We start from the raw sequence: 25,617 nt of genomic DNA, 5'->3' as shown, positions 1-25,617 counted from the left end.
ACAAATTGGAGGGAGATTAAAATTTACAGACAGTTGCAACTATGAAGATTATTGAATTTTAGAAAGCGTCAAAGATGCACAGCCGTGGCATATAAGGAAATTAAATGTGTGCATGATCTGCCCCTATCTCTGAGGTTGAATGAATGTCTTTCAAATAGAAAGTCAGTCACTCAGCTCACTGACATGTGAGGGCATCTCCTGAATGGCCTTCCAGACAAAGTCAGCAAATAGGTGCATTTGCAAGGTTCGCTGAGGCAGAATTGAGTGTTTGTCTGAAATTGCAATGCAAGGAGGAGGGAAAGCTTTGATCTGCAGTTTGCATCATGAAACGTTTCATTGAAAGTAGCACAGACTCTTGCGATGGAGTTCTGGTAATGGCTCAAAGTCTCACATAGCAGCAACATGCAGAGTGAGATGAAGCGTCAAATCGCTAATGGCATTTGAGAAATAACCAGAAAAGAACTACTGCATGTGGCCTCTCCTTCGATAGCTCAGCTGGTCGAGTGGAGGACTGTAGATCATTCAAACTGACATCCTTAGGTCGCTGGTTCAATTCCGGCTCGAAGGAAGCTCCCCTTCCCTTTTTCAACAAACAACATTCCAAGCGAAACTCAACGCATGACACCCATTCAAACTCTTCTCTTTACATTACTCCTTCGCATATTCATCTACAGGTGCAGCAGCCCTTCTTTTCATTTTTCAAAACGCCCAGAACCTGGATCTTTGCATTCTCTTCGGCACCTGCTGGCCACCAGGGTATTCCTTTGACTACAATGCATCCAAACTACTCAGAACACAATTCAAAGTACAAGTAGACATCTGTCAGTCGGACACACCTCCTCATTGCCCCTGCACAGTCATCCCAGCAGCAACTTTCAGCTCGTGTCTAATTCGATCCACATCATTGCACTCTCGGCTGCTACTGTCATCATCTAAATTGAAATCCCTTCAGATGAAGTTCACCCGTTGCTTTGTGGACTTGCTGATGGAGACAAGCGTCTACTGTATGTGGGCAGCAGGCTGACACTAGCAGGACTTCCCTGCTGATCTCCGAGCCACTTGGAGATAGGTGTGCAGCGTATCCAGTGAAGCAAGTCATTGTGCGTTGTGCCACGATGCAGTGAATTACTTCAACTTCTAGACCCTGCGCTTTTATTGTGAGAGGCAGTCCATTATTCTATTCCTATTACCAGTCAAGCTCACCACTTCTTTTGGCCAGGTCACACAACTCCAAGTTAAGAATGTGCTGTTGCACACAAATTGGAGGGAGTTTAAAATTTACAGACAGTTGCAACTATGAAGGTTATTGAATTTTAGCAAGCGTCAAAGATGCCCAGCCGAGGCAATTAAGGAAATTAAATGTGTGCATGATCTGCCCCTATCTCTGAGGTTGAATGAATGTCTTTCAAATAGAAAGCCAGTCACTCAGCTCACTGACATGTGAGGGCATCTCCTGAATGGCCTTCCAGACAAAGTGAGCAAATAGGTGCATTTGCAAGGTTCACGAAGGCAGAATTGAGTGTTTGTCTGAAATTGCAATGCAAGGAGGAGGGAAAGCTTTGATCTGCAGTTTGCATCATGAAACGTTTAATTGAAAGTAGCACAGACTCCTGCTATGGAGTTCTGTTAATGGCTCAAAGTCTCACATAGCAGCAAAATGCAGAGTGAGATGAAGCGTCAAATCGCTAATGGCATGTGGGAAATAACCAGAAAAGAACAACTGCATGCGGCCTTTTCTTCGATAACTCAGCTGGTAGAGCGGAGAACTGTAGATCATTCAAACTGGCTTCCTTAGGTCACTGGTTCAATTCTGGCTCGAAGGAAGCTCCCCTTCCCTTTTTCAACAAAAAACATTCCAAGCGCAACTAAACACATGACACCCATTCAAACTTTTCTCTTTACATTACTCCTTTGCATATTCATCTACAGGCGCAGCAGCTCTTCTTTTCATTTTTCAAAACGTCCAGTACCTGGCTCTTTGCATTCTCTTCGGCACCTGCTGGCCACCAGGGTATTCCTTTGACTACAATGCATCCAAACTCCCAGAACACAATTCAAAGTACAAGTAGACATCTGTCAGTCGGATACACCAGCTCACTGCCCCTGCACAGTCATCCCAGCAGCAACTTTCAGCTCGTGTCTAATTCAATCCATATCATTGCACTCTTGGCTGCTTCTGTCATCATCCGAATTGAAATCCCTTCAGATGAAGCTCACCCGTTGCTTTGAGGACTTGCTGATGGAGACAAGCGCCTACTGTATTTGGGCAGCAGGCTGACACTAGCAGGACTTCCCTGCTGATCTCCGAGCCACTTGGAGATAGGTGTGCAGCGTAGCCAGTGAAGCAAGTCATTGTGCGTTGTGCCATGATGCAGTGAATTACTTCAACTTCTAGACCCTGCGCTTTTATTGTGAGAGGCAGTCCATTATTCTATTCCTATTACCAGTCAAGCTCACCTCTTCTTTTGGCCAGGTCACAGAGCTCCAAGTTAAGAATGTGCTGCTGCACACAAATTGGAGGGAGATTAAAATTTACAGACAGTTGCAACTATGAAGATTATTGAATTTTAGAAAGCGTCAAAGATGCACAGCCGTGGCATAAAAGGAAATTAAATGTGTGCATGATCTGCCCCTATCTCTGAGGTTGAATGAATGTCTTTCAAATAGAAAGTCAGTCACTCAGCTCACTGACATGTGAGGGCATCTCCTGAATGGCCTTCCAGACAAAGTCAGCAAATAGGTGCATTTGCAAGGTTCGCTGAGGCAGAATTGAGTGTTTGTCTGAAATTGCAATGCAAGGAGGAGGGAAAGCTTTGATCTGCAGTTTGCATCATGAAACGTTTAATTGAAAGTAGCACAGACTCTTGCTATGGAGTTCTGTTAATGGCTCAAAGTCTCACATAGCAGCAACATGCAGAGTGAGATGAAGCGTCAAATCGCTAATGGCATTTGAGAAATAACCAGAAAAGAACTACTGCATGTGGCCTCTCCTTCGATAGCTCAGCTGGTAGAGCGGAGGACTGTAGATCATTCAAACTGACATCCTTAGGTCGCTGGTTCAATTCCGGCTCGAAGGAAGCTCCCCTTCCCTTTTTCAACAAACAACATTCCAAGCGCAACTCAACGCATGACACCCATTCAAACTCTTCTCTTTACATTACTCCTTCGCATATTCATCTACAGGTGCAGCAGCCCTTCTTTTCATTTTTCAAAACGCCCAGAACCTGGATCTTTGCATTCTCTTCGGCACCTGCTGGCCACCAGGGTATTCCTTTGACTACAATGCATCCAAACTACTCAGAACACAATTCAAAGTACAAGTAGACATCTGTCAGTCGGACACACCTCCTCATTGCCCCTGCACAGTCATCCCAGCAGCAACTTTCAGCTCGTGTCTAATTCGATCCACATCATTGCACTCTCGGCTGCTACTGTCATCATCTAAATTGAAATCCCTTCAGATGAAGTTCACCCGTTGCTTTGTGGACTTGCTGATGGAGACAATCGTCTACTGTATTTGGGCAGCAGGCTGACACTAGCAGGACTTCCCTGCTGATCTCCGAGCCACTTGGAGATAGGTGTGCAGCGTAGCCAGTGAAGCAAGTCATTGTGCGTTGTGCCACGATGCAGTGAATTACTTCAACTTCTAGACCCTGCGCTTTTATTGTGAGAGGCAGTCCATTATTCTATTCCTATTACCAGTCAAGCTCACCACTTCTTTTGGCCAGGTCACACAACTCCAAGTTAAGAATGTGCTGTTGCACACAAATTGGAGGGAGTTTAAAATTTACAGACAGTTGCAACTATGAAGGTTATTGAATTTTAGCAAGCGTCAAAGATGCCCAGCCGAGGCAATTAAGGAAATTAAATGTGTGCATGATCTGCCCCTATCTCTGAGGTTGAATGAATGTCTTTCAAATAGAAAGCCAGTCACTCAGCTCACTGACATGTGAGGGCATCTCCTGAATGGCCTTCCAGACAAAGTGAGCAAATAGGTGCATTTGCAAGGTTCACGAAGGCAGAATTGAGTGTTTGTCTGAAATTGCAATGCAAGGAGGAGGGAAAGCTTTGATCTGCAGTTTGCATCATGAAACGTTTAATTGAAAGTAGCACAGACTCCTGCTATGGAGTTCTGTTAATGGCTCAAAGTCTCACATAGCAGCAAAATGCAGAGTGAGATGAAGCGTCAAATCGCTAATGGCATGTGGGAAATAACCAGAAAAGAACAACTGCATGCGGCCTTTTCTTCGATAACTCAGCTGGTAGAGCGGAGAACTGTAGATCATTCAAACTGGCTTCCTTAGGTCACTGGTTCAATTCTGGCTCGAAGGAAGCTCCCCTTCCCTTTTTCAACAAAAAACATTCCAAGCGCAACTAAACACATGACACCCATTCAAACTTTTCTCTTTACATTACTCCTTTGCATATTCATCTACAGGCGCAGCAGCTCTTCTTTTCATTTTTCAAAACGTCCAGTACCTGGCTCTTTGCATTCTCTTCGGCACCTGCTGGCCACCAGGGTATTCCTTTGACTACAATGCATCCAAACTCCCAGAACACAATTCAAAGTACAAGTAGACATCTGTCAGTCGGAGACACCAGCTCACTGCCCCTGCACAGTCATCCCAGCAGCAACTTTCAGCTCGTGTCTAATTCAATCCATATCATTGCACTCTTGGCTGCTTCTGTCATCATCCGAATTGAAATCCCTTCAGATGAAGTTCACCCGTTGCTTTGTGGACTTGCTGATGGAGACAAGCGTCTACTGTATGTGGGCAGCAGGCTGACACTAGCAGGACTTCCCTGCTGATCTCCGAGACACATGGAGATAGGTGTGCAGCGTATCCAGTGAAGCAAGTCATTGTGCGTTGTGCCATGATGCAGTGAATTACTTCACCTTCTAGACCCTGCGCTTTTATTGTGAGAGGCAGTCCATTATTCTATTCCTATTACCAGTCAAGCTCACCACTTCTTTTGGCCAGGTCACACAACTCCAAGTTAAGAATGTGCTGTTGCACACAAATTGGAGGGAGTTTAAAATTTACAGACAGTTGCAACTATGAAGATTATTGAATTTTAGCAAGCGTCAAAGATGCCCAGCCGAGGCAATTAAGGAAATTAAATGTGTGCATGATCTGCCCCTATCTCTGAGGTTGAATGAATGTCTTTCAAATAGAAAGCCAGTCACTCAGCTCACTGACATGTGAGGGCATCTCCTGAATGGCCTTCCAGACAAAGTGAGCAAATAGGTGCATTTGCAAGGTTCACGAAGGCAGAATTGAGTGTTTGTCTGAAATTGCAATGCAAGGAGGAGGGAAAGCTTTGATCTGCAGTTTGCATCATGAAACGTTTAATTGAAAGTAGCACAGACTCCTGCTATGGAGTTCTGTTAATGGCTCAAAGTCTCACATAGCAGCAAAATGCAGAGTGAGATGAAGCGTCAAATCGCTAATGGCATGTGGGAAATAACCAGAAAAGAACAACTGCATGCGGCCTTTTCTTCGATAACTCAGCTGGTAGAGCGGAGAACTGTAGATCATTCAAACTGGCTTCCTTAGGTCACTGGTTCAATTCTGGCTCGAAGGAAGCTCCCCTTCCCTTTTTCAACAAAAAACATTCCAAGCGCAACTAAACACATGACACCCATTCAAACTTTTCTCTTTACATTACTCCTTTGCATATTCATCTACAGGCGCAGCAGCTCTTCTTTTCATTTTTCAAAACGTCCAGTACCTGGCTCTTTGCATTCTCTTCGGCACCTGCTGGCCACCAGGGTATCCCTTTGACTACAATGCATCCAAACTCCCAGAACACAATTCAAAGTACAAGTAGACATCTGTCAGTCGGATACACCAGCTCACTGCCCCTGCACAGTCATCCCAGCAGTAACTTTCAGCTCGTGTCTAATTCAATCCATATCATTGCACTCTTGGCTGCTTCTGTCATCATCCGAATTGAAATCCCTTCAGATGAAGCTCACCCGTTGCTTTGAGGACTTGCTGATGGAGACAAGCGTCTACTGTATTTGGGCAGCAGGCTGACACTAGCAGGACTTCCCTGCTGATCTCCGAGCCACTTGGAGATAGGTGTGCAGCGTAGCCAGTGAAGCAAGTCATTGTGCGTTGTGCCATGATGCAGTGAATTACTTCAACTTCTAGACCCTGCGCTTTTATTGTGAGAGGCAGTCCATTATTCTATTCCTATTACCAGTCAAGCTCACCTCTTCTTTTGGCCAGGTCACAGAGCTCCAAGTTAAGAATGTGCTGCTGCACACAAATTGGAGGGAGATTAAAATTTACAGACAGTTGCAACTACGAAGATTATTGAATTTTAGAAAGCGTCAAAGATGCACAGCCGTGGCATATAAGGAAATTAAATGTGTGCATGATCTGCCCCTATCTCTGAGGTTGAATGAATGTCTTTCAAATAGAAAGTCAGTCACTCATCTCACTGACATGTGAGGGCATCTCCTGAATGGCCTTCCAGACAAAGTCAGCAAATAGGTGCATTTGCAAGGTTCGCTGAGGCAGAATTGAGTGTTTGTCTGAAATTGCAATGCAAGGAGGAGGGAAAGCTTTGATCTGCAGTTTGCATCATGAAACGTTTCATTGAAAGTAGCACAGACTCTTGCTATGGAGTTCTGTTAATGGCTCAAAGTCTCACATAGCAGCAACATGCAGAGTGAGATGAAGCGTCAAATCGCTAATGGCATGTGAGAAATAACCAGAAAAGAACAACTGCATGTGGCCTCTCCTTCGATAGCTCAGCTGGTAGAGCGGAGGACTGTAGATCATTGAAACTGACATCCTTAGGTCGCTCGTTCAATTCTGGCTCGAAGGAAGCTCCCCTTCCCTTTTTCAACAAACAACATTCCAAGCGCAACTAAACGCATGACACCCATTCAAACTCTTCTCTTTACATTACTCCTTCGCATATTCATCTACAGGTGCAGCAGCCCTTCTTTTCATTTTTCAAAACGCCCAGAACCTGGATCTTTGCATTCTCTTCGGCACCTGCTGGCCACCAGGGTATTCCTTTGACTACAATGCATCCAAACTCCCAGAACACAATTCAAAGTACAAGTAGACATCTGTCAGTCGGAGACACCAGCTCACTGCCCCTGCACAGTCATCCCAGCAGCAACTTTCAGCTCGTGTCTAATTCAATCCATATCATTGCACTCTTGGCTGCTTCTGTCATCATCCAAATTGAAATCCCTTCAGATGAAGCTCACCTGTTGCTTTGAGGACTTGCTGATGGAGACAAGCGTCTACTGTATTTGGGCAGCAGGCTGACACTAGCAGGACTTCCCTGCTGATCTCCGAGCCACTTGGAGATAGGTGTGCAGCGTAGCCAGTGAAGCAAGTCATTGTGCGTTGTGCCATGATGCAGTGAATTACTTCAACTTCTAGACCCTGCGCTTTTATTGTGAGAGGCAGTCCATTATTCTATTCCTATTACCAGTCAAGCTCACCTCTTCTTTTGGCCAGGTCACAGAGCTCCAAGTTAAGAATGTGCTGCTGCACACAAATTGGAGGGAGATTAAAATTTACAGACAGTTGCAGCTATGAAGATTATTGAATTTTAGAAAGCGTCAAAGATGCACAGCCGTGGCATATAAGGAAATTAAATGTGTGCATGATCTGCCCCTATCTCTGAGGTTGAATGAATGTCTTTCAAATAGAAAGTCAGTCACTCAGCTCACTGACATGTGAGGGCATCTCCTGAATGGCCTTCCAGACAAAGTCAGCAAATAGGTGCATTTGCAAGGTTCGCTGAGGCAGAATTGAGTGTTTGTCTGAAATTGCAATGCAAGGAGGAGGGAAAGCTTTGATCTGCAGTTTGCATCATGAAACGTTTCATTGAAAGTAGCACAGACTCTTGCTATGGAGTTCTGTTAATGGCTCAAAGTCTCACATAGCAGCAACATGCAGAGTGAGATGAAGCGTCAAATCGCTAATGGCATTTGAGAAATAACCAGAAAAGAACTACTGCATGTGGCCTCTCCTTCGATAGCTCAGCTGGTAGAGCGGAGGACTGTAGATCATTCAAACTGACATCCTTAGGTCGCTGGTTCAATTCCGGCTCGAAGGAAGCTCCCCTTCCCTTTTTCAACAAACAACATTCCAAGCGCAACTCAACGCATGACACCCATTCAAACTCTTCTCTTTACATTACTCCTTCGCATATTCATCTACAGGTGCAGCAGCCCTTCTTTTCATTTTTCAAAACGCCCAGAACCTGGATCTTTGCATTCTCTTCGGCACCTGCTGGCCACCAGGGTATTCCTTTGACTACAATGCATCCAAACTACTCAGAACACAATTCAAAGTACAAGTAGACATCTGTCAGTCGGACACACCTCCTCATTGCCCCTGCACAGTCATCCCAGCAGCAACTTTCAGCTCGTGTCTAATTCGATCCACATCATTGCACTCTCGGCTGCTACTGTCATCATCTAAATTGAAATCCCTTCAGATGAAGTTCACCCGTTGCTTTGTGGACTTGCTGATGGAGACAAGCGTCTACTGTATGTGGGCAGCAGGCTGACACTAGCAGGACTTCCCTGCTGATCTCCGAGACACATGGAGATAGGTGTGCAGCGTATCCAGTGAAGCAAGTCATTGTGCGTTGTGCCATGATGCAGTGAATTACTTCACCTTCTAGACCATGCGCTTTTATTGTGAGAGGCAGTCCATTATTCTATTCCTATTACCAGTCAAGCTCACCACTTCTTTTGGCCAGGTCACAGAGCTCCAAGTTAAGAATGTGCTGCTGCACACAAATTGGAGGGAGATTAAAATTTACAGACAGTTGCAACTATGAAGATTATTGAATTTTAGAAAGCGTCAAAGATGCACAGCCGTGGCATATAAGGAAATTAAATGTGTGCATGATCTGCCCCTATCTCTGAGGTTGAATGAATGTCTTTCAAATAGAAAGTCAGTCACTCAGCTCACTGACATGTGAGGGCATCTCCTGAATGGCCTTCCAGACAAAGTCAGCAAATAGGTGCATTTGCAAGGTTCGCTGAGGCAGAATTGAGTGTTTGTCTGAAATTGCAATGCAAGGAGGAGGGAAAGCTTTGATCTGCAGTTTGCATCATGAAACGTTTCATTGAAAGTAGCACAGACTCTTGCTATGGAGTTCTGGTAATGGCTCAAAGTCTCACATAGCAGCAACATGCAGAGTGAGATGAAGCGTCAAATCGCTAATGGCATTTGAGAAATAACCAGAAAAGAACTACTGCATGTGGCCTCTCCTTCGATAGCTCAGCTGGTAGAGTGGAGGACTGTAGATCATTCAAACTGACATCCTTAGGTCGCTGGTTCAATTCCGGCTCGAAGGAAGCTCCCCTTCCCTTTTTCAACAAACAACATTCCAAGCGCAACTCAACGCATGACACCCATTCAAACTCTTCTCTTTACATTACTCCTTCGCATATTCATCTACAGGTGCAGCAGCCCTTCTTTTCATTTTTCAAAACGCCCAGAACCTGGATCTTTGCATTCTCTTCGGCACCTGCTGGCCACCAGGGTATTCCTTTGACTACAATGCATCCAAACTACTCAGAACACAATTCAAAGTACAAGTAGACATCTGTCAGTCGGACACACCTCCTCATTGCCCCTGCACAGTCATCCCAGCAGCAACTTTCAGCTCGTGTCTAATTCGATCCACATCATTGCACTCTCGGCTGCTACTGTCATCATCTAAATTGAAATCCCTTCAGATGAAGTTCACCCGTTGCTTTGTGGACTTGCTGATGGAGACAAGCGTCTACTGTATGTGGGCAGCAGGCTGACACTAGCAGGACTTCCCTGCTGATCTCCGAGCCACTTGGAGATAGGTGTGCAGCGTATCCAGTGAAGCAAGTCATTGTGCGTTGTGCCACGATGCAGTGAATTACTTCAACTTCTAGACCCTGCGCTTTTATTGTGAGAGGCAGTCCATTATTCTATTCCTATTACCAGTCAAGCTCACCACTTCTTTTGGCCAGGTCACACAACTCCAAGTTAAGAATGTGCTGTTGCACACAAATTGGAGGGAGTTTAAAATTTACAGACAGTTGCAACTATGAAGGTTATTGAATTTTAGCAAGCGTCAAAGATGCCCAGCCGAGGCAATTAAGGAAATTAAATGTGTGCATGATCTGCCCCTATCTCTGAGGTTGAATGAATGTCTTTCAAATAGAAAGCCAGTCACTCAGCTCACTGACATGTGAGGGCATCTCCTGAATGGCCTTCCAGACAAAGTGAGCAAATAGGTGCATTTGCAAGGTTCACGAAGGCAGAATTGAGTGTTTGTCTGAAATTGCAATGCAAGGAGGAGGGAAAGCTTTGATCTGCAGTTTGCATCATGAAACGTTTAATTGAAAGTAGCACAGACTCCTGCTATGGAGTTCTGTTAATGGCTCAAAGTCTCACATAGCAGCAAAATGCAGAGTGAGATGAAGCGTCAAATCGCTAATGGCATGTGGGAAATAACCAGAAAAGAACAACTGCATGCGGCCTTTTCTTCGATAACTCAGCTGGTAGAGCGGAGAACTGTAGATCATTCAAACTGGCTTCCTTAGGTCACTGGTTCAATTCTGGCTCGAAGGAAGCTCCCCTTCCCTTTTTCAACAAAAAACATTCCAAGCGCAACTAAACACATGACACCCATTCAAACTTTTCTCTTTACATTACTCCTTTGCATATTCATCTACAGGCGCAGCAGCTCTTCTTTTCATTTTTCAAAACGTCCAGTACCTGGCTCTTTGCATTCTCTTCGGCACCTGCTGGCCACCAGGGTATTCCTTTGACTACAATGCATCCAAACTCCCAGAACACAATTCAAAGTACAAGTAGACATCTGTCAGTCGGATACACCAGCTCACTGCCCCTGCACAGTCATCCCAGCAGCAACTTTCAGCTCGTGTCTAATTCAATCCATATCATTGCACTCTTGGCTGCTTCTGTCATCATCCGAATTGAAATCCCTTCAGATGAAGCTCACCCGTTGCTTTGAGGACTTGCTGATGGAGACAAGCGCCTACTGTATTTGGGCAGCAGGCTGACACTAGCAGGACTTCCCTGCTGATCTCCGAGCCACTTGGAGATAGGTGTGCAGCGTAGCCAGTGAAGCAAGTCATTGTGCGTTGTGCCATGATGCAGTGAATTACTTCAACTTCTAGACCCTGCGCTTTTATTGTGAGAGGCAGTCCATTATTCTATTCCTATTACCAGTCAAGCTCACCTCTTCTTTTGGCCAGGTCACAGAGCTCCAAGTTAAGAATGTGCTGCTGCACACAAATTGGAGGGAGATTAAAATTTACAGACAGTTGCAACTATGAAGATTATTGAATTTTAGAAAGCGTCAAAGATGCACAGCCGTGGCATAAAAGGAAATTAAATGTGTGCATGATCTGCCCCTATCTCTGAGGTTGAATGAATGTCTTTCAAATAGAAAGTCAGTCACTCAGCTCACTGACATGTGAGGGCATCTCCTGAATGGCCTTCCAGACAAAGTCAGCAAATAGGTGCATTTGCAAGGTTCGCTGAGGCAGAATTGAGTGTTTGTCTGAAATTGCAATGCAAGGAGGAGGGAAAGCTTTGATCTGCAGTTTGCATCATGAAACGTTTAATTGAAAGTAGCACAGACTCTTGCTATGGAGTTCTGTTAATGGCTCAAAGTCTCACATAGCAGCAACATGCAGAGTGAGATGAAGCGTCAAATCGCTAATGGCATTTGAGAAATAACCAGAAAAGAACTACTGCATGTGGCCTCTCCTTCGATAGCTCAGCTGGTAGAGCGGAGGACTGTAGATCATTCAAACTGACATCCTTAGGTCGCTGGTTCAATTCCGGCTCGAAGGAAGGTCCCCTTCCCTTTTTCAACAAACAACATTCCAAGCGCAACTAAACGCATGACACCCATTCAAACTCTTCTCTTTACATTACTCCTTCGCATATTCATCTACAGGTGCAGCAGCCCTTCTTTTCATTTTTCAAAACGCCCAGAACCTGGATCTTTGCATTCTCTTCGGCACCTGCTGGCCACCAGGGTATTCCTTTGACTACAATGCATCCAAACTACTCAGAACACAATTCAAAGTACAAGTAGACATCTGTCAGTCGGACACACCTCCTCATTGCCCCTGCACAGTCATCCCAGCAGCAACTTTCAGCTCGTGTCTAATTCGATCCACATCATTGCACTCTCGGCTGCTACTGTCATCATCTAAATTGAAATCCCTTCAGATGAAGTTCACCCGTTGCTTTGTGGACTTGCTGATGGAGACAATCGTCTACTGTATTTGGGCAGCAGGCTGACACTAGCAGGACTTCCCTGCTGATCTCCGAGCCACTTGGAGATAGGTGTGCAGCGTAGCCAGTGAAGCAAGTCATTGTGCGTTGTGCCACGATGCAGTGAATTACTTCAACTTCTAGACCCTGCGCTTTTATTGTGAGAGGCAGTCCATTATTCTATTCCTATTACCAGTCAAGCTCACCACTTCTTTTGGCCAGGTCACACAACTCCAAGTTAAGAATGTGCTGTTGCACACAAATTGGAGGGAGTTTAAAATTTACAGACAGTTGCAACTATGAAGGTTATTGAATTTTAGCAAGCGTCAAAGATGCCCAGCCGAGGCAATTAAGGAAATTAAATGTGTGCATGATCTGCCCCTATCTCTGAGGTTGAATGAATGTCTTTCAAATAGAAAGCCAGTCACTCAGCTCACTGACATGTGAGGGCATCTCCTGAATGGCCTTCCAGACAAAGTGAGCAAATAGGTGCATTTGCAAGGTTCACGAAGGCAGAATTGAGTGTTTGTCTGAAATTGCAATGCAAGGAGGAGGGAAAGCTTTGATCTGCAGTTTGCATCATGAAACGTTTAATTGAAAGTAGCACAGACTCCTGCTATGGAGTTCTGTTAATGGCTCAAAGTCTCACATAGCAGCAAAATGCAGAGTGAGATGAAGCGTCAAATCGCTAATGGCATGTGGGAAATAACCAGAAAAGAACAACTGCATGCGGCCTTTTCTTCGATAACTCAGCTGGTAGAGCGGAGAACTGTAGATCATTCAAACTGGCTTCCTTAGGTCACTGGTTCAATTCTGGCTCGAAGGAAGCTCCCCTTCCCTTTTTCAACAAAAAACATTCCAAGCGCAACTAAACACATGACACCCATTCAAACTTTTCTCTTTACATTACTCCTTTGCATATTCATCTACAGGCGCAGCAGCTCTTCTTTTCATTTTTCAAAACGTCCAGTACCTGGCTCTTTGCATTCTCTTCGGCACCTGCTGGCCACCAGGGTATTCCTTTGACTACAATGCATCCAAACTCCCAGAACACAATTCAAAGTACAAGTAGACATCTGTCAGTCGGAGACACCAGCTCACTGCCCCTGCACAGTCATCCCAGCAGCAACTTTCAGCTCGTGTCTAATTCAATCCATATCATTGCACTCTTGGCTGCTTCTGTCATCATCCGAATTGAAATCCCTTCAGATGAAGTTCACCCGTTGCTTTGTGGACTTGCTGATGGAGACAAGCGTCTACTGTATGTGGGCAGCAGGCTGACACTAGCAGGACTTCCCTGCTGATCTCCGAGACACATGGAGATAGGTGTGCAGCGTATCCAGTGAAGCAAGTCATTGTGCGTTGTGCCATGATGCAGTGAATTACTTCACCTTCTAGACCCTGCGCTTTTATTGTGAGAGGCAGTCCATTATTCTATTCCTATTACCAGTCAAGCTCACCACTTCTTTTGGCCAGGTCACACAACTCCAAGTTAAGAATGTGCTGTTGCACACAAATTGGAGGGAGTTTAAAATTTACAGACAGTTGCAACTATGAAGATTATTGAATTTTAGCAAGCGTCAAAGATGCCCAGCCGAGGCAATTAAGGAAATTAAATGTGTGCATGATCTGCCCCTATCTCTGAGGTTGAATGAATGTCTTTCAAATAGAAAGCCAGTCACTCAGCTCACTGACATGTGAGGGCATCTCCTGAATGGCCTTCCAGACAAAGTGAGCAAATAGGTGCATTTGCAAGGTTCACGAAGGCAGAATTGAGTGTTTGTCTGAAATTGCAATGCAAGGAGGAGGGAAAGCTTTGATCTGCAGTTTGCATCATGAAACGTTTAATTGAAAGTAGCACAGACTCCTGCTATGGAGTTCTGTTAATGGCTCAAAGTCTCACATAGCAGCAAAATGCAGAGTGAGATGAAGCGTCAAATCGCTAATGGCATGTGGGAAATAACCAGAAAAGAACAACTGCATGCGGCCTTTTCTTCGATAACTCAGCTGGTAGAGCGGAGAACTGTAGATCATTCAAACTGGCTTCCTTAGGTCACTGGTTCAATTCTGGCTCGAAGGAAGCTCCCCTTCCCTTTTTCAACAAAAAACATTCCAAGCGCAACTAAACACATGACACCCATTCAAACTTTTCTCTTTACATTACTCCTTTGCATATTCATCTACAGGCGCAGCAGCTCTTCTTTTCATTTTTCAAAACGTCCAGTACCTGGCTCTTTGCATTCTCTTCGGCACCTGCTGGCCACCAGGGTATCCCTTTGACTACAATGCATCCAAACTCCCAGAACACAATTCAAAGTACAAGTAGACATCTGTCAGTCGGATACACCAGCTCACTGCCCCTGCACAGTCATCCCAGCAGTAACTTTCAGCTCGTGTCTAATTCAATCCATATCATTGCACTCTTGGCTGCTTCTGTCATCATCCGAATTGAAATCCCTTCAGATGAAGCTCACCCGTTGCTTTGAGGACTTGCTGATGGAGACAAGCGTCTACTGTATTTGGGCAGCAGGCTGACACTAGCAGGACTTCCCTGCTGATCTCCGAGCCACTTGGAGATAGGTGTGCAGCGTAGCCAGTGAAGCAAGTCATTGTGCGTTGTGCCATGATGCAGTGAATTACTTCAACTTCTAGACCCTGCGCTTTTATTGTGAGAGGCAGTCCATTATTCTATTCCTATTACCAGTCAAGCTCACCTCTTCTTTTGGCCAGGTCACAGAGCTCCAAGTTAAGAATGTGCTGCTGCACACAAATTGGAGGGAGATTAAAATTTACAGACAGTTGCAACTACGAAGATTATTGAATTTTAGAAAGCGTCAAAGATGCACAGCCGTGGCATATAAGGAAATTAAATGTGTGCATGATCTGCCCCTATCTCTGAGGTTGAATGAATGTCTTTCAAATAGAAAGTCAGTCACTCATCTCACTGACATGTGAGGGCATCTCCTGAATGGCCTTCCAGACAAAGTCAGCAAATAGGTGCATTTGCAAGGTTCGCTGAGGCAGAATTGAGTGTTTGTCTGAAATTGCAATGCAAGGAGGAGGGAAAGCTTTGATCTGCAGTTTGCATCATGAAACGTTTCATTGAAAGTAGCACAGACTCTTGCTATGGAGTTCTGTTAATGGCTCAAAGTCTCACATAGCAGCAACATGCAGAGTGAGATGAAGCGTCAAATCGCTAATGGCATGTGAGAAATAACCAGAAAAGAACAACTGCATGTGGCCTCTCCTTCGATAGCTCAGCTGGTAGAGCGGAGGACTGTAGATCATTGAAACTGACATCCTTAGGTCGCTCGTTCAATTCTGGCTCGAAGGAAGCTCCCCTTCCCTTTTTCAACAAACAACATTCCAAGCGCAACTAAACGCATGACACCCATTCAAACTCTTCTCTTTACATTACTCCTTCGCATATTCATCTACAGGTGCAGCAGCCCTTCTTTTCATTTTTCAAAACGCCCAGAACCTGGATCTTTGCATTCTCTTCGGCACCTGCTGGCCACCAGGGTATTCCTTTGACTACAATGCATCCAAACTCCCAGAACACAATTCAAAGTACAAGTAGACATCTGTCAGTCGGAGACACCAGCTCACTGCCCCTGCACAGTCATCCCAGCAGCAACTTTCAGCTCGTGTCTAATTCAATCCATATCATTGCACTCTTGGCTGCTTCTGTCATCATCCAAATTGAAATCCCTTCAGATGAAGCTCACCTGTTGCTTTGAGGACTTGCTGATGGAGACAAGCGTCTACTGTATTTGGGCAGCAGGCTGACACTAGCAGGACTTCCCTGCTGATCTCCGAGCCACTTGGAGATAGGTGTGCAGCGTAGCCAGTGAAGCAAGTCATTGTGCGTTGTGCCATGATGCAGTGAATTACTTCAACTTCTAGACCCTGCGCTTTTATTGTGAGAGGCAGTCCATTATTCTATTCCTATTACCAGTCAAGCTCACCTCTTCTTTTGGCCAGGTCACAGAGCTCCAAGTTAAGAATGTGCTGTTGCACACAAATTGGAGGGAGATTAAAATTTACAGACAGTTGCAACTATGAAGATTATTGAATTTTAGCAAGCGTCAAAGATGCACAGCCGAGGCAATTAAGGAAATTAAATGTGTGCATGATCTGCCCCTATCTCTGAGGTTGAATGAATGTCTTTCAAAAAGAAAGTCTGTCACTCAGCTCACTGACATCTAAGGGGATCTCCTGAATGGCCTTCCAGACAAAGTCAGCAAATAGGTGCATTTGCAAGGTTCGCTAAGGCAGAATTGAGTGTTTGTCTCAAATTGCAATGCAAGGAGGAGGGAAAGCTTTGATCTGCAGTTTGCATCATGAAACGTTTCATTGAAAGTAGCACAGACTCCTGCTATGGAGTTCTGTTAATGGCTCAAAGTCTCACATAGCAGCAACATGCAGAGTGAGATGAAGCGTCAAATCGCTAATGGCATGTGGGAAATAACCAGAAAAGTACACCTGCATGCGACCTCTCCTTCGATAGCTCAGCTGGTAGAGCAGAGGACTGTAGATCATTCAAACTGATATCCCTAGGTCACTGGTTCAATTCCGGCTCGAAGGAAGCTCCCCTTCCCTTTTTCAACAAACAACATTCCAAGCGCAACTAAACGCATGACACCCATTCAAACTGTTCTCTTTACATTACTCCTTCGCATATTCATCTACAGGTGCAGGAGCCCTTCTTTTCATTTTTCAAACCGCCCAGAACCTGGCTCTTTGCATTCTCTTCGGCCCCTGCTGGCCACCAGGGTATTCCTTTCACTACAAATCATCCAAACTCCCAGAACACAATTCAAAGTACAAGTAGACTCCTGTCAGTCGGACACACCTCCTCACTGCCCCTGCACAGTCATCCCAGCAGCAACTTTCAGCTCGTGTCTAATTCAATCCATATCATTGCACTCTCGGCTGCTACTGTCATCATCCGAATTGAAATCCCTTCAGATGAAGCTCACCCGTTGCTTTGAGGACTTGCTGATGGAGACAAGCGTCTACTGTATGTGGGCAGCAGGCTGACACTAGCAGGACTTCCCTGCTGATCTCCGAGCCACTTGGAGATAGGTGTGCAACGTAGCCAGTGAAGCAAGTCATTGTGCGTTGTGCCATGATGCAGTGAATTACTTCAACTTCTAGACCCTGCGCTTTTATTGTGAGAGGCAGTCCATTATTCTATTCCTATTACCAGTCAAGCTCATCTCTTCTTTTGGCCAGGTCACACAGCTCCAAGTTAATACTGTGCTGTTGCACACAAATTGGAGGGAGTTTAAAATTTACAGACAGTTGCAACTATGAAGATTATTGAATTTTAGCAAGCGTCAAAGATGCACAGCCGAGGCAATTAAGGAAATTAAATGTGTGCATGATCTGCCCCTATCTCTGAGGTTGAATGAATGTCTTTCAAATAGAAAGCCAGTCACTCAGCTCACTGACATGTGAGGGCATCTCCTGAATGGCCTTCCAGACAAAGTGAGCAAATAGGTGCATTTGCAAGGTTCACGAAGGCAGAATTGAGTGTTTGTTTGAAATTGCAATGCAAGGAGGAGGGAAAGCTTTGATCTGCAGTTTGCATCATGAAACGTTTAATTGAAAGTAGCACAGACTCCTGCTATGGAGTTCTGTTAATGGCTCAAAGTCTCACATAGCAGCAAAGTGCAGAGTGAGCTGAAGCGTCAAATCGCTAATGGCATGTGGGAAATAACCAGAAAACAACAGCTGCATGTGGCCTTTCCTTCGATAGCTCAGCTGGTAGAGCGGAGATCTGTAGATCATTCAAACTGACTTCCTTAGGTCACTGGTTCAATTCTGGCTTGAAGGAAGCTCCCCTTCCCTTTTTCAACAAAAAACATTCCAAGCGCAACTAAACACATGACACCCATTCAAACTTTTCTCTTTACATTACTCCTTTGCATATTCATCTACAGGCGCAGCAGCTCTTCTTTTCATTTTTCAAAACGTCCAGTACCTGGCTCTTTGCATTCTCTTCGGCACCTGCTGGCCACCAGGGTATTCCTTTGACTACAATGCATCCAAACTCCCAGAACACAATTCAAAGTACAAGTAGACATCTGTCAGTCGGACACACCTCCTCATTGCCCCTGCACAGTCATCCCAGCAGCAACTTTCAGCTCGTGTCTAATTCAATCCACATCATTGCACTCTCGGCTGCTACTGTCATCATCTAAATTGAAATCCCTTCAAATGAAGCTCACCCGTTGATTTGAGGACTTGCTGATGGAGACAAGCGTCTACTGTATGTGGGCAGCAGGCTGACACTAGCAGGACTTCCCTGCTGATCTCCGAGACACATGGAGATAGGTGTGCAGCGTATCCAGTGAAGCAAGTCATTGTGCGTTGTGGCATGATGCTGTGAATTACTTCACCTTCTAGACCCTGCGCTTTTATTGTGAGAGGCAGTCCATAATTCTATTCCTATTACCAGTCAAGCTCATCTCTTCTTTTGGCCAGGTCACACAGCTCCAAGTTTATAATGTGCTGTTGCACACAAATTGGAGGGAGTTTAAAATTTACAGACAGTTGCAACTATGAAGATTATTGAATTTTAGCAAGCGTCAAAGATGCACAGCCGAGGCAATTAAGGAAATTAAATGTGTGCATGATCTGCCCCTATCTCTGAGGTTGAATGAATGTCTTTCAAATAGAAAGTCAGTCACTCAGCTCACTGACATCTAAGGGGATATCCTGAATGGCCTTCCAGGCAAAGTCAGCAAATAGGTGCATTTGCACGGTTCGCTAAGGCAGAATTGAGTGTTTGTCTGAAATTGCAATGCAAGGAGGAGGGAAAGCTTTGATCTGCAGTTTGCATCATGAAATGTTTAATTGAAAGTAGCACAGACTCCTGCTATGGAGTTCTGTTAATGGCTCAAAGTCTCACATAGCAGCAAAATGCAGAGTGAGATGAAGCGTCAAATCGCTAATGGCATGTGGGAAATAACCAGAAAACAACAGCTGCATGCGGCCTTTCCTTCGATAACTCAGCTGGTAGAGCGGAGAACTGTAGATCATTCAAACTGACTTCCTTAGGTCACTGGTTCAATTCTGGCTCGAAGGAAGCTCCCCTTCCCTTTTTCAACAAAAAACATTCCAAGCGCAACTAAACACATGACACCCATTCAAACTTTTCTCTTTACATTTCTCCTTCGCATATTCATCTACAGGTGCAGCAGCCCTTCTTTTCATTTTTCAAAACGCCCAGAACCTGGATCTTTGCATTCTCTTCGGCACCTGCTGGCCACCAGGGTATTCCTTTGACTACAATGCATCCAAACTCCCAGAACACAATTCAAAGTACAAGTAGACATCTGTCAGTCGGACACACCTCCTCATTGCCCCTGCACAGTCATCCCAGCAGCAACTTTCAGCTCGTGTCTAATTCAATCCACATCATTGCACTCTCGGCTCCTACTGTCATCATCTAAATTGAAATCCCTTCAGATGAAGCTCACCCGTTGCTTTGAGGACTTGCTGATGGAGACAAGCGTCTACAGTATGTGGGCAGCAGGCTGAAACTAGCAGGACTTCCCTGCTGATCTCCGAGACACATGGAGATAGGTGTGCAGCTTATCCAGTGAAGCAAGTCATTGTGCGTTGTGCCATGATGCTGTGAATTACTTCACCTTCGAGACCCTGCGCTTTTATTGTGAGAGGCAGTCCATAATTCTATTCCTATTACCAGTCAAGGTCACCACTTCTTTTGGCCAGGTCACACAGCTCCAAGTGAAGAATGTGCTGTTGCACACAAATTGGAGGGAGATTAAAATTTACAGACAGTTGCAACTATGAAGATTATTGAATTTTAGCAAGCGTCAAAGATGCACAGCAGTGGCATATAAGGAAATTAAATGTGTGCATGATCTGCCCCTATCTCTGAGGTTGAATGAATGTCTTTCAAATAGAAAGTCAGTCACTCAGCTCACTGACATGTGAGGGCATCTCCTGAATGGCCTTCCAGCCAAAGTCAGCAAATACGTGCATTTGCAAGGTTCGATAAGGCAGAATTGAGTGTTTGTCTGAAATTGCAATGCAAGGAGGAGGGAAAGCTTTGATCTGCAGTTTGCATCATGAAACGTTGAATTGAAAGTAGCACTGACTCTTGCTATGGAGTTCTGTTAATGGCTCAAAGTCTCACATCGCAGCAACATGCAGAGTGAGATGAAGCGTCAAATCGCTAATGGCATTTGAGAAATAACCAGAAAAGAACAACTGCATGTGGCCTCTCCTTCGATAGCTCAGCTGGTAGAGCGGAGGACTGTAGATCATTCAACTGACATCCTTAGGTCGCTGGTTCAATTCCGCCTCGAAGGAACCTCCCCTTCCCTTTTTCAACAAACAACATTCCAAGCGCAACTAAACGCATGACACCCATTCAAACTCTTCTCTTTACATTACTCCTTCGCATATTCATCTACAGGTGCAGCAGCCCTTCTTTTCATTTTTCAAAACGCCCAGAACCTGGATATTTGCATTCTCTTCGGCACCTGCTGGCCACCAGGGTATTCCTTTGACTGCAATGCATCCAAAATCCCAGAACACAATTCAAAGTACAAGTAGACATCTGTCAGTCGGACACACCTCCTCATTGCCCCTGCACAGTCATCCCAGCAGCAACTTTCAGCTCGTGTCTAATTCAATCCACATCATTGCACTCTCGGCTGCTACTGTCATCATCTAAATTGAAATCCCTTCAATGAAGTTCACCCGTTGTTTTGAGGACTTGCTGATGGAGACAAGCGTCTACTGTATGTGGGCAGCAGGCTGACACTAGCAGGACTTCCCTGCTGATCTCCGAGACACATGGAGATAGGTGTGCAGCGTATCCAGTGAAGCAAGTCATTGTGCGTTGTGCCATGATGCTGTGAATTATTTCACATTCCAGACCCTGCGCTTTTATTGTGAGAGGCAGTCCATTAATCTATTCCTATTCCCAGTCAAGCTCACCTCTTCTTTTGGCCAGGTCACAGAGCTCCAAGTTAAGAATGTGCTGTTGCACACAAATTGGAGGGAGATTAAAATTTACAGACAGTTGCAACTATGAAGATTATTGAATTTTAGCAAGTGTCAAAGATGCCCAGCCGAGGCAATTAAGGAAATTAAATGTGTGCATGATCTGCCCCTATCTCTGAGGTTGAATGAATGTCTTTCAAATAGAAAGTCAGTCACTCAGCTCACTGACATGTGAGGGCATCTCCTGAATGGCCTTCCAGACCAAGTCAGCAAATAGGTGCATTTGCAAGGTTCGCCAAGGCAGAATTGAATGTTTGTCTGAAATTGCAATGCAAGGAGGAGGGAAAGCTTTGATCTGCAGTTTGCATCATGAAACGTTTCATTGACAGTAGCACAGACTCTTGCTATGGAGTTCTGTTAGAGGCTCAAAGTCTCACATAGCAGCAACATGCAGAGTGAGATGAAGCGTCAAATCGCTAATGGCATGTGGGAAAAACCAGAAAGACAACGGCATGTGGCCTCTCCTTCGATAGCTCAGCTGGTAGAGTGGAGGTCTGTAGATCATTCAAACTGACATCATTAGGTCGTTGGTTCAATTCCAGCTCGAAGGAAGCTCCTCTTTCCTTTTTCAACAAACAACATTCCAAGCGCAACTAAACGCATGACACCCATTCAAACTCTTCTCTTTACAATACTCCTTTGCATATTCATCTACAGGCGCAGCAGCCCTTCTTTTCATTTTTCAAAACGCCCAGAACCTGGCTCTTTGCATTCTCTTCAGCACCTGCTGGCCACCAGCATATTCCTTTGGCTACAATGCATCCAAACTCCCAGAACACAATTCAAAGTACAAGTAGAAATCTGTCAGTCGGACACACCTCCTCACTGCCCCTGCACAGTCATCCCAGCAGCAACTTTCAGCTCGTGTCTAATTCAATCCATATCATTGCACTCTTGGCTGCTTCTGTCATCATCCGTATTGAAATCCCTTCAGATCAAGCTCACACGTTGCTTTGAGGACTTGCTGATGGAGACAAACGTCTACTGTATTTGGGCAGCAGGCTGACACTAGCAGGACTTCACTGCTGATTTCCGAGCCACTTGGAGATAGGTGTGCAGCGTAGCCTGTGAAGCAAGTCATTGTGCATTGTGCCATGATGTAGTGAATTACTTCAACTTCTAGACCCTGCCCATTTATTGTGAGAGGCAGTCCATTATTCTATTCCTATTACCAGTCAAGCTCACCTCTTCTTTTGGCCAGGTCACAGAGCTCCAAGTTAAGAATGTGCTGCTGCACACAAATTGGAGGGAGATTAAAATTTACAGACAGTTGCAACTATGAAGATTATTGAATTTTAGAAAGCGTCAAAGATGCACAGCAGTGGCATATAAGGAAATTAAATGTGTGCATGATCTGCCCCTATCTCTGAGGTTGAATGAATGTCTTTCAAATAGAAAGTCAGTCACTCAGCTCACTGACATGTGAGGGCATCTCCTGAATGGCCTTCCAGACAAAGTCAGCAAATACGTGCATTTGCAAGGTTCGCTGAGGCAGAATTGAGTGTTTGTCTGAAATTGCAATGCAAGGAGAAGGGAAAGCTTTGATCTGCAGTTTGCATCATGAAACGTTTCATTGAAAGTAGCACAGACTCTTGCTATGGAGTTCTGTTAATGGCTCAAAGTCTCACATAGCAGCAACATGCAGAGTGAGATGAAGCGTCAAATCGCTAATGGCATGTGGGAAATAACCAGAAAAGAAAGTTGTTTGTGGCTTCTCCTTCGATAGCTCAGCTGGTAGAGCGGAGGACTGTAGATTATTCAAACTGACATCCTTAGGTCGCTGGTTCAATTCCGGCTCGAAGGAAGCTCCCCTTCCCTCTTTCAACAAACAACATTCCAAGTGCAACTATACGCATGACACCCATTCAAACTCTTCTCTTTACATTACTCCTTTAAACATTCATCTACAGGTGCAGCAGCCCTTCTTTTCATTTTTCAAAACGCCCATCTCCTGAATGGCCTTCCAGACAAAGTCAGCAAATAGGTGCATTTGCAAGGTTCGCTAAGGCAGAATTGAGTGTTTGTCTGAAATTGCAATGCAAGGAGGAGGGAAAGCTTTGATCTGCAGTTTGCATCATGAAACGTTGCATTGACAGTACACAGACTCTTGCTATGGAGTTTTGTTAATGGCTCAAAGTCTCACATAGCAGCAACATGCAGAGTGAGATGAAGCGTCAAATCACTAATGGCATGTGGGAAATAACCAGAAAAGAAGGATGTAGGTGGCCTCTCCTTCGATAGCTCAGATGGTAGAACGGAGGACTGTAAATCATTCAAACTGACATCCTTAGGTTGCTGGTTCAATTCCGGCTCGAAGGAAGCTCCCCTTCCCTCTTTCAACAAACAACATTCCAAGTGCAACTATACGCATGACACCCATTCAAACTCTTCTCTTTACATTACTCCTTTACATATTCATCTACAGGTGCAGCAGCCCTTCTTTTCATTTTTCAAAACGCCCAGAACCTGGCTCTTTGCATTCTCTTCGGCATCTGCTGGTCACCAGGGTATTCCTTTCACTACAATGCATCCAAACTCCCAGAACACAATTCAAAGTACAAGTAGACTTCTGTCAGTCGGACACACCTCCTCATTGCCCCTGCACAGTCATCCCAGCAGCAACTTTCAGCTCGTGTCTGATTCAATCCACATCATTGCACTCTTGGCTGCGACTGTCATCATCCAAATTGAAATCCCTTCAGATGAAGCTCACCCGTTGCTTTCAGGACTTGCTGATGGAGACAAGCGTCTACTGTATTTGGGCAGCAGGCTGAAACTAGCAGGACTTCCCTGCTGATTTCCGAGCCACTTGGAGATAGGTGTGCAACGTATCCAGTGAAGCAAGTCATTGTGCGTTGTGCCATGATGCAGTGAATTATTTCACATTCCAGACCCTGCGCTTTTATTGTGAGAGGCAGTCCATTAATCTATTCCTATTCCCAGTCAAGCTCACCTCTTCTTTTGGCCAGGTCACAGAGCTCCAAGTTAAGAATGTGCTGTTGCACACAAATTGGAGGGAGATTAAAATTTACAGACAGTTGCAACTATGAAGATTATTGAATTTTAGTAAGTGTCAAAGATGGCCAGCCGAGGCAATTAAGGATATTAAATGTGTGCATGATCTGCCCCTATCTCTGAGGTTGAATGAATGTCTTTCAAATAGAAAGTCAGTCACTCAGCTCACTGACATGTGAGGGCATCTCCTGAATGGCCTTCCAGACAAAGTCAGCAAATAGGTGCATTTGCAAGGTTCGCTAAGGCAGAATTGAGTGTTTGTCTGAAATTGCAATGCAAGGAGGAGGGAAAGCTTTGATCTGCAGTTTGCATCATGAAACGTTTAATTGAAAGTAGCACAGACTCTTGCTATGGAGTTCTGTTAATGGCTCAAAGTCTCACATAGCAGCAACATGCAGAGTGAGATGAAGCGTCAAATCGCTAATGGCATGTGGGAAATAACCAGAAAAGAAAGATGCATGTGGCCTCTCCTTCGATAGCTCAGCTGGTAGAGTGGAGGACTGTAGATTATTCAAACTGACATCATTAGGTCGCTGGTTCAATTCCGGCTCGAAGGAAGCTCCCCTTTCCTTTTTCAACAAACAACATTCCAAGCGCAACTAAACGCATGACACCCATTCAAACTCTTCTCTTTACAATACTCCTTTGCATATTCATCTACAGGCACAGCAGCCCTTCATTTCATTTTTCAAAACGCCCAGAACCTGGCTCTTTGCATTCTCTTCGGCACCTGCTGGCCACCAGGGTATCCCTTTGACTACAATGCATCCAAACTCCCAGAACACAATTCAAAGTACAAGTAGACATCTGTCAGTCGGATACACCAGCTCACTGCCCCTGCACAGTCATCCCAGCAGTAACTTTCAGCTCGTGTCTAATTCAATCCATATCATTGCACTCTTGGCTGCTTCTGTCATCATCCGAATTGAAATCCCTTCAGATGAAGCTCACCCGTTGCTTTGAGGACTTGCTGATGGAGACAAGCGTCTACTGTATTTGGGCAGCAGGCTGACACTAGCAGGACTTCCCTGCTGATCTCCGAGCCACTTGGAGATAGGTGTGCAGCGTAGCCAGTGAAGCAAGTCATTGTGCGTTGTGCCATGATGCAGTGAATTACTTCAACTTCTAGACCCTGCGCTTTTATTGTGAGAGGCAGTCCATTATTCTATTCCTATTACCAGTCAAGCTCACCTCTTCTTTTGGCCAGGTCACAGAGCTCCAAGTTAAGAATGTGCTGCTGCACACAAATTGGAGGGAGATTAAAATT

At 44.9% G+C, this 25,617-nt stretch overlaps 13 non-coding genes across 13 annotated transcripts; all 13 read left to right on the top strand.

Annotated features, from left to right (window-relative positions):
- The first annotated feature begins 480 nt into the window (after positions 1-480).
- trnay-gua (transfer RNA tyrosine (anticodon GUA)) lies at positions 481-568 on the top strand. The gene is given in 2 exon segments: positions 481-517; positions 533-568. It is a non-coding gene; the product is annotated as a tRNA-Tyr (tRNA).
- Positions 569-2,989: 2,421 nt separating this feature from the next.
- Positions 2,990-3,077, top strand: trnay-gua (transfer RNA tyrosine (anticodon GUA)). Its single transcript is given in 2 exon segments — positions 2,990-3,026; positions 3,042-3,077. It is a non-coding gene; the product is annotated as a tRNA-Tyr (tRNA).
- A 3,675-nt stretch (positions 3,078-6,752) lies between these two features.
- Positions 6,753-6,840, top strand: trnay-gua (transfer RNA tyrosine (anticodon GUA)). Its single transcript is given in 2 exon segments — positions 6,753-6,789; positions 6,805-6,840. It is a non-coding gene; the product is annotated as a tRNA-Tyr (tRNA).
- A 1,166-nt stretch (positions 6,841-8,006) lies between these two features.
- On the top strand, positions 8,007-8,094 carry trnay-gua (transfer RNA tyrosine (anticodon GUA)). The gene is given in 2 exon segments: positions 8,007-8,043; positions 8,059-8,094. It is a non-coding gene; the product is annotated as a tRNA-Tyr (tRNA).
- A 1,167-nt stretch (positions 8,095-9,261) lies between these two features.
- On the top strand, positions 9,262-9,349 carry trnay-gua (transfer RNA tyrosine (anticodon GUA)). The gene is given in 2 exon segments: positions 9,262-9,298; positions 9,314-9,349. It is a non-coding gene; the product is annotated as a tRNA-Tyr (tRNA).
- A 2,421-nt stretch (positions 9,350-11,770) lies between these two features.
- Positions 11,771-11,858, top strand: trnay-gua (transfer RNA tyrosine (anticodon GUA)). The gene is given in 2 exon segments: positions 11,771-11,807; positions 11,823-11,858. It is a non-coding gene; the product is annotated as a tRNA-Tyr (tRNA).
- Positions 11,859-15,533: 3,675 nt separating this feature from the next.
- On the top strand, positions 15,534-15,621 carry trnay-gua (transfer RNA tyrosine (anticodon GUA)). Its single transcript is given in 2 exon segments — positions 15,534-15,570; positions 15,586-15,621. It is a non-coding gene; the product is annotated as a tRNA-Tyr (tRNA).
- A 1,166-nt stretch (positions 15,622-16,787) lies between these two features.
- trnay-gua (transfer RNA tyrosine (anticodon GUA)) lies at positions 16,788-16,875 on the top strand. The gene is given in 2 exon segments: positions 16,788-16,824; positions 16,840-16,875. It is a non-coding gene; the product is annotated as a tRNA-Tyr (tRNA).
- A 3,674-nt stretch (positions 16,876-20,549) lies between these two features.
- Positions 20,550-20,636, top strand: trnay-gua (transfer RNA tyrosine (anticodon GUA)). Its single transcript is given in 2 exon segments — positions 20,550-20,586; positions 20,601-20,636. It is a non-coding gene; the product is annotated as a tRNA-Tyr (tRNA).
- A 1,162-nt stretch (positions 20,637-21,798) lies between these two features.
- Positions 21,799-21,886, top strand: trnay-gua (transfer RNA tyrosine (anticodon GUA)). Its single transcript is given in 2 exon segments — positions 21,799-21,835; positions 21,851-21,886. It is a non-coding gene; the product is annotated as a tRNA-Tyr (tRNA).
- Positions 21,887-23,051: 1,165 nt separating this feature from the next.
- trnay-gua (transfer RNA tyrosine (anticodon GUA)) lies at positions 23,052-23,139 on the top strand. The gene is given in 2 exon segments: positions 23,052-23,088; positions 23,104-23,139. It is a non-coding gene; the product is annotated as a tRNA-Tyr (tRNA).
- Positions 23,140-23,566: 427 nt separating this feature from the next.
- Positions 23,567-23,654, top strand: trnay-gua (transfer RNA tyrosine (anticodon GUA)). Its single transcript is given in 2 exon segments — positions 23,567-23,603; positions 23,619-23,654. It is a non-coding gene; the product is annotated as a tRNA-Tyr (tRNA).
- Positions 23,655-24,819: 1,165 nt separating this feature from the next.
- Positions 24,820-24,907, top strand: trnay-gua (transfer RNA tyrosine (anticodon GUA)). Its single transcript is given in 2 exon segments — positions 24,820-24,856; positions 24,872-24,907. It is a non-coding gene; the product is annotated as a tRNA-Tyr (tRNA).
- The last annotated feature ends 710 nt before the right edge of the window (positions 24,908-25,617 follow it).

Source organism: Scyliorhinus torazame, chromosome 11, assembly GCF_047496885.1.
Source record: "Scyliorhinus torazame isolate Kashiwa2021f chromosome 11, sScyTor2.1, whole genome shotgun sequence".
In the NCBI taxonomy this organism is placed as follows: domain Eukaryota; kingdom Metazoa; phylum Chordata; class Chondrichthyes; order Carcharhiniformes; family Scyliorhinidae; genus Scyliorhinus; species Scyliorhinus torazame.
This window is presented reverse-complemented; position numbering and strand designations above follow the sequence as displayed.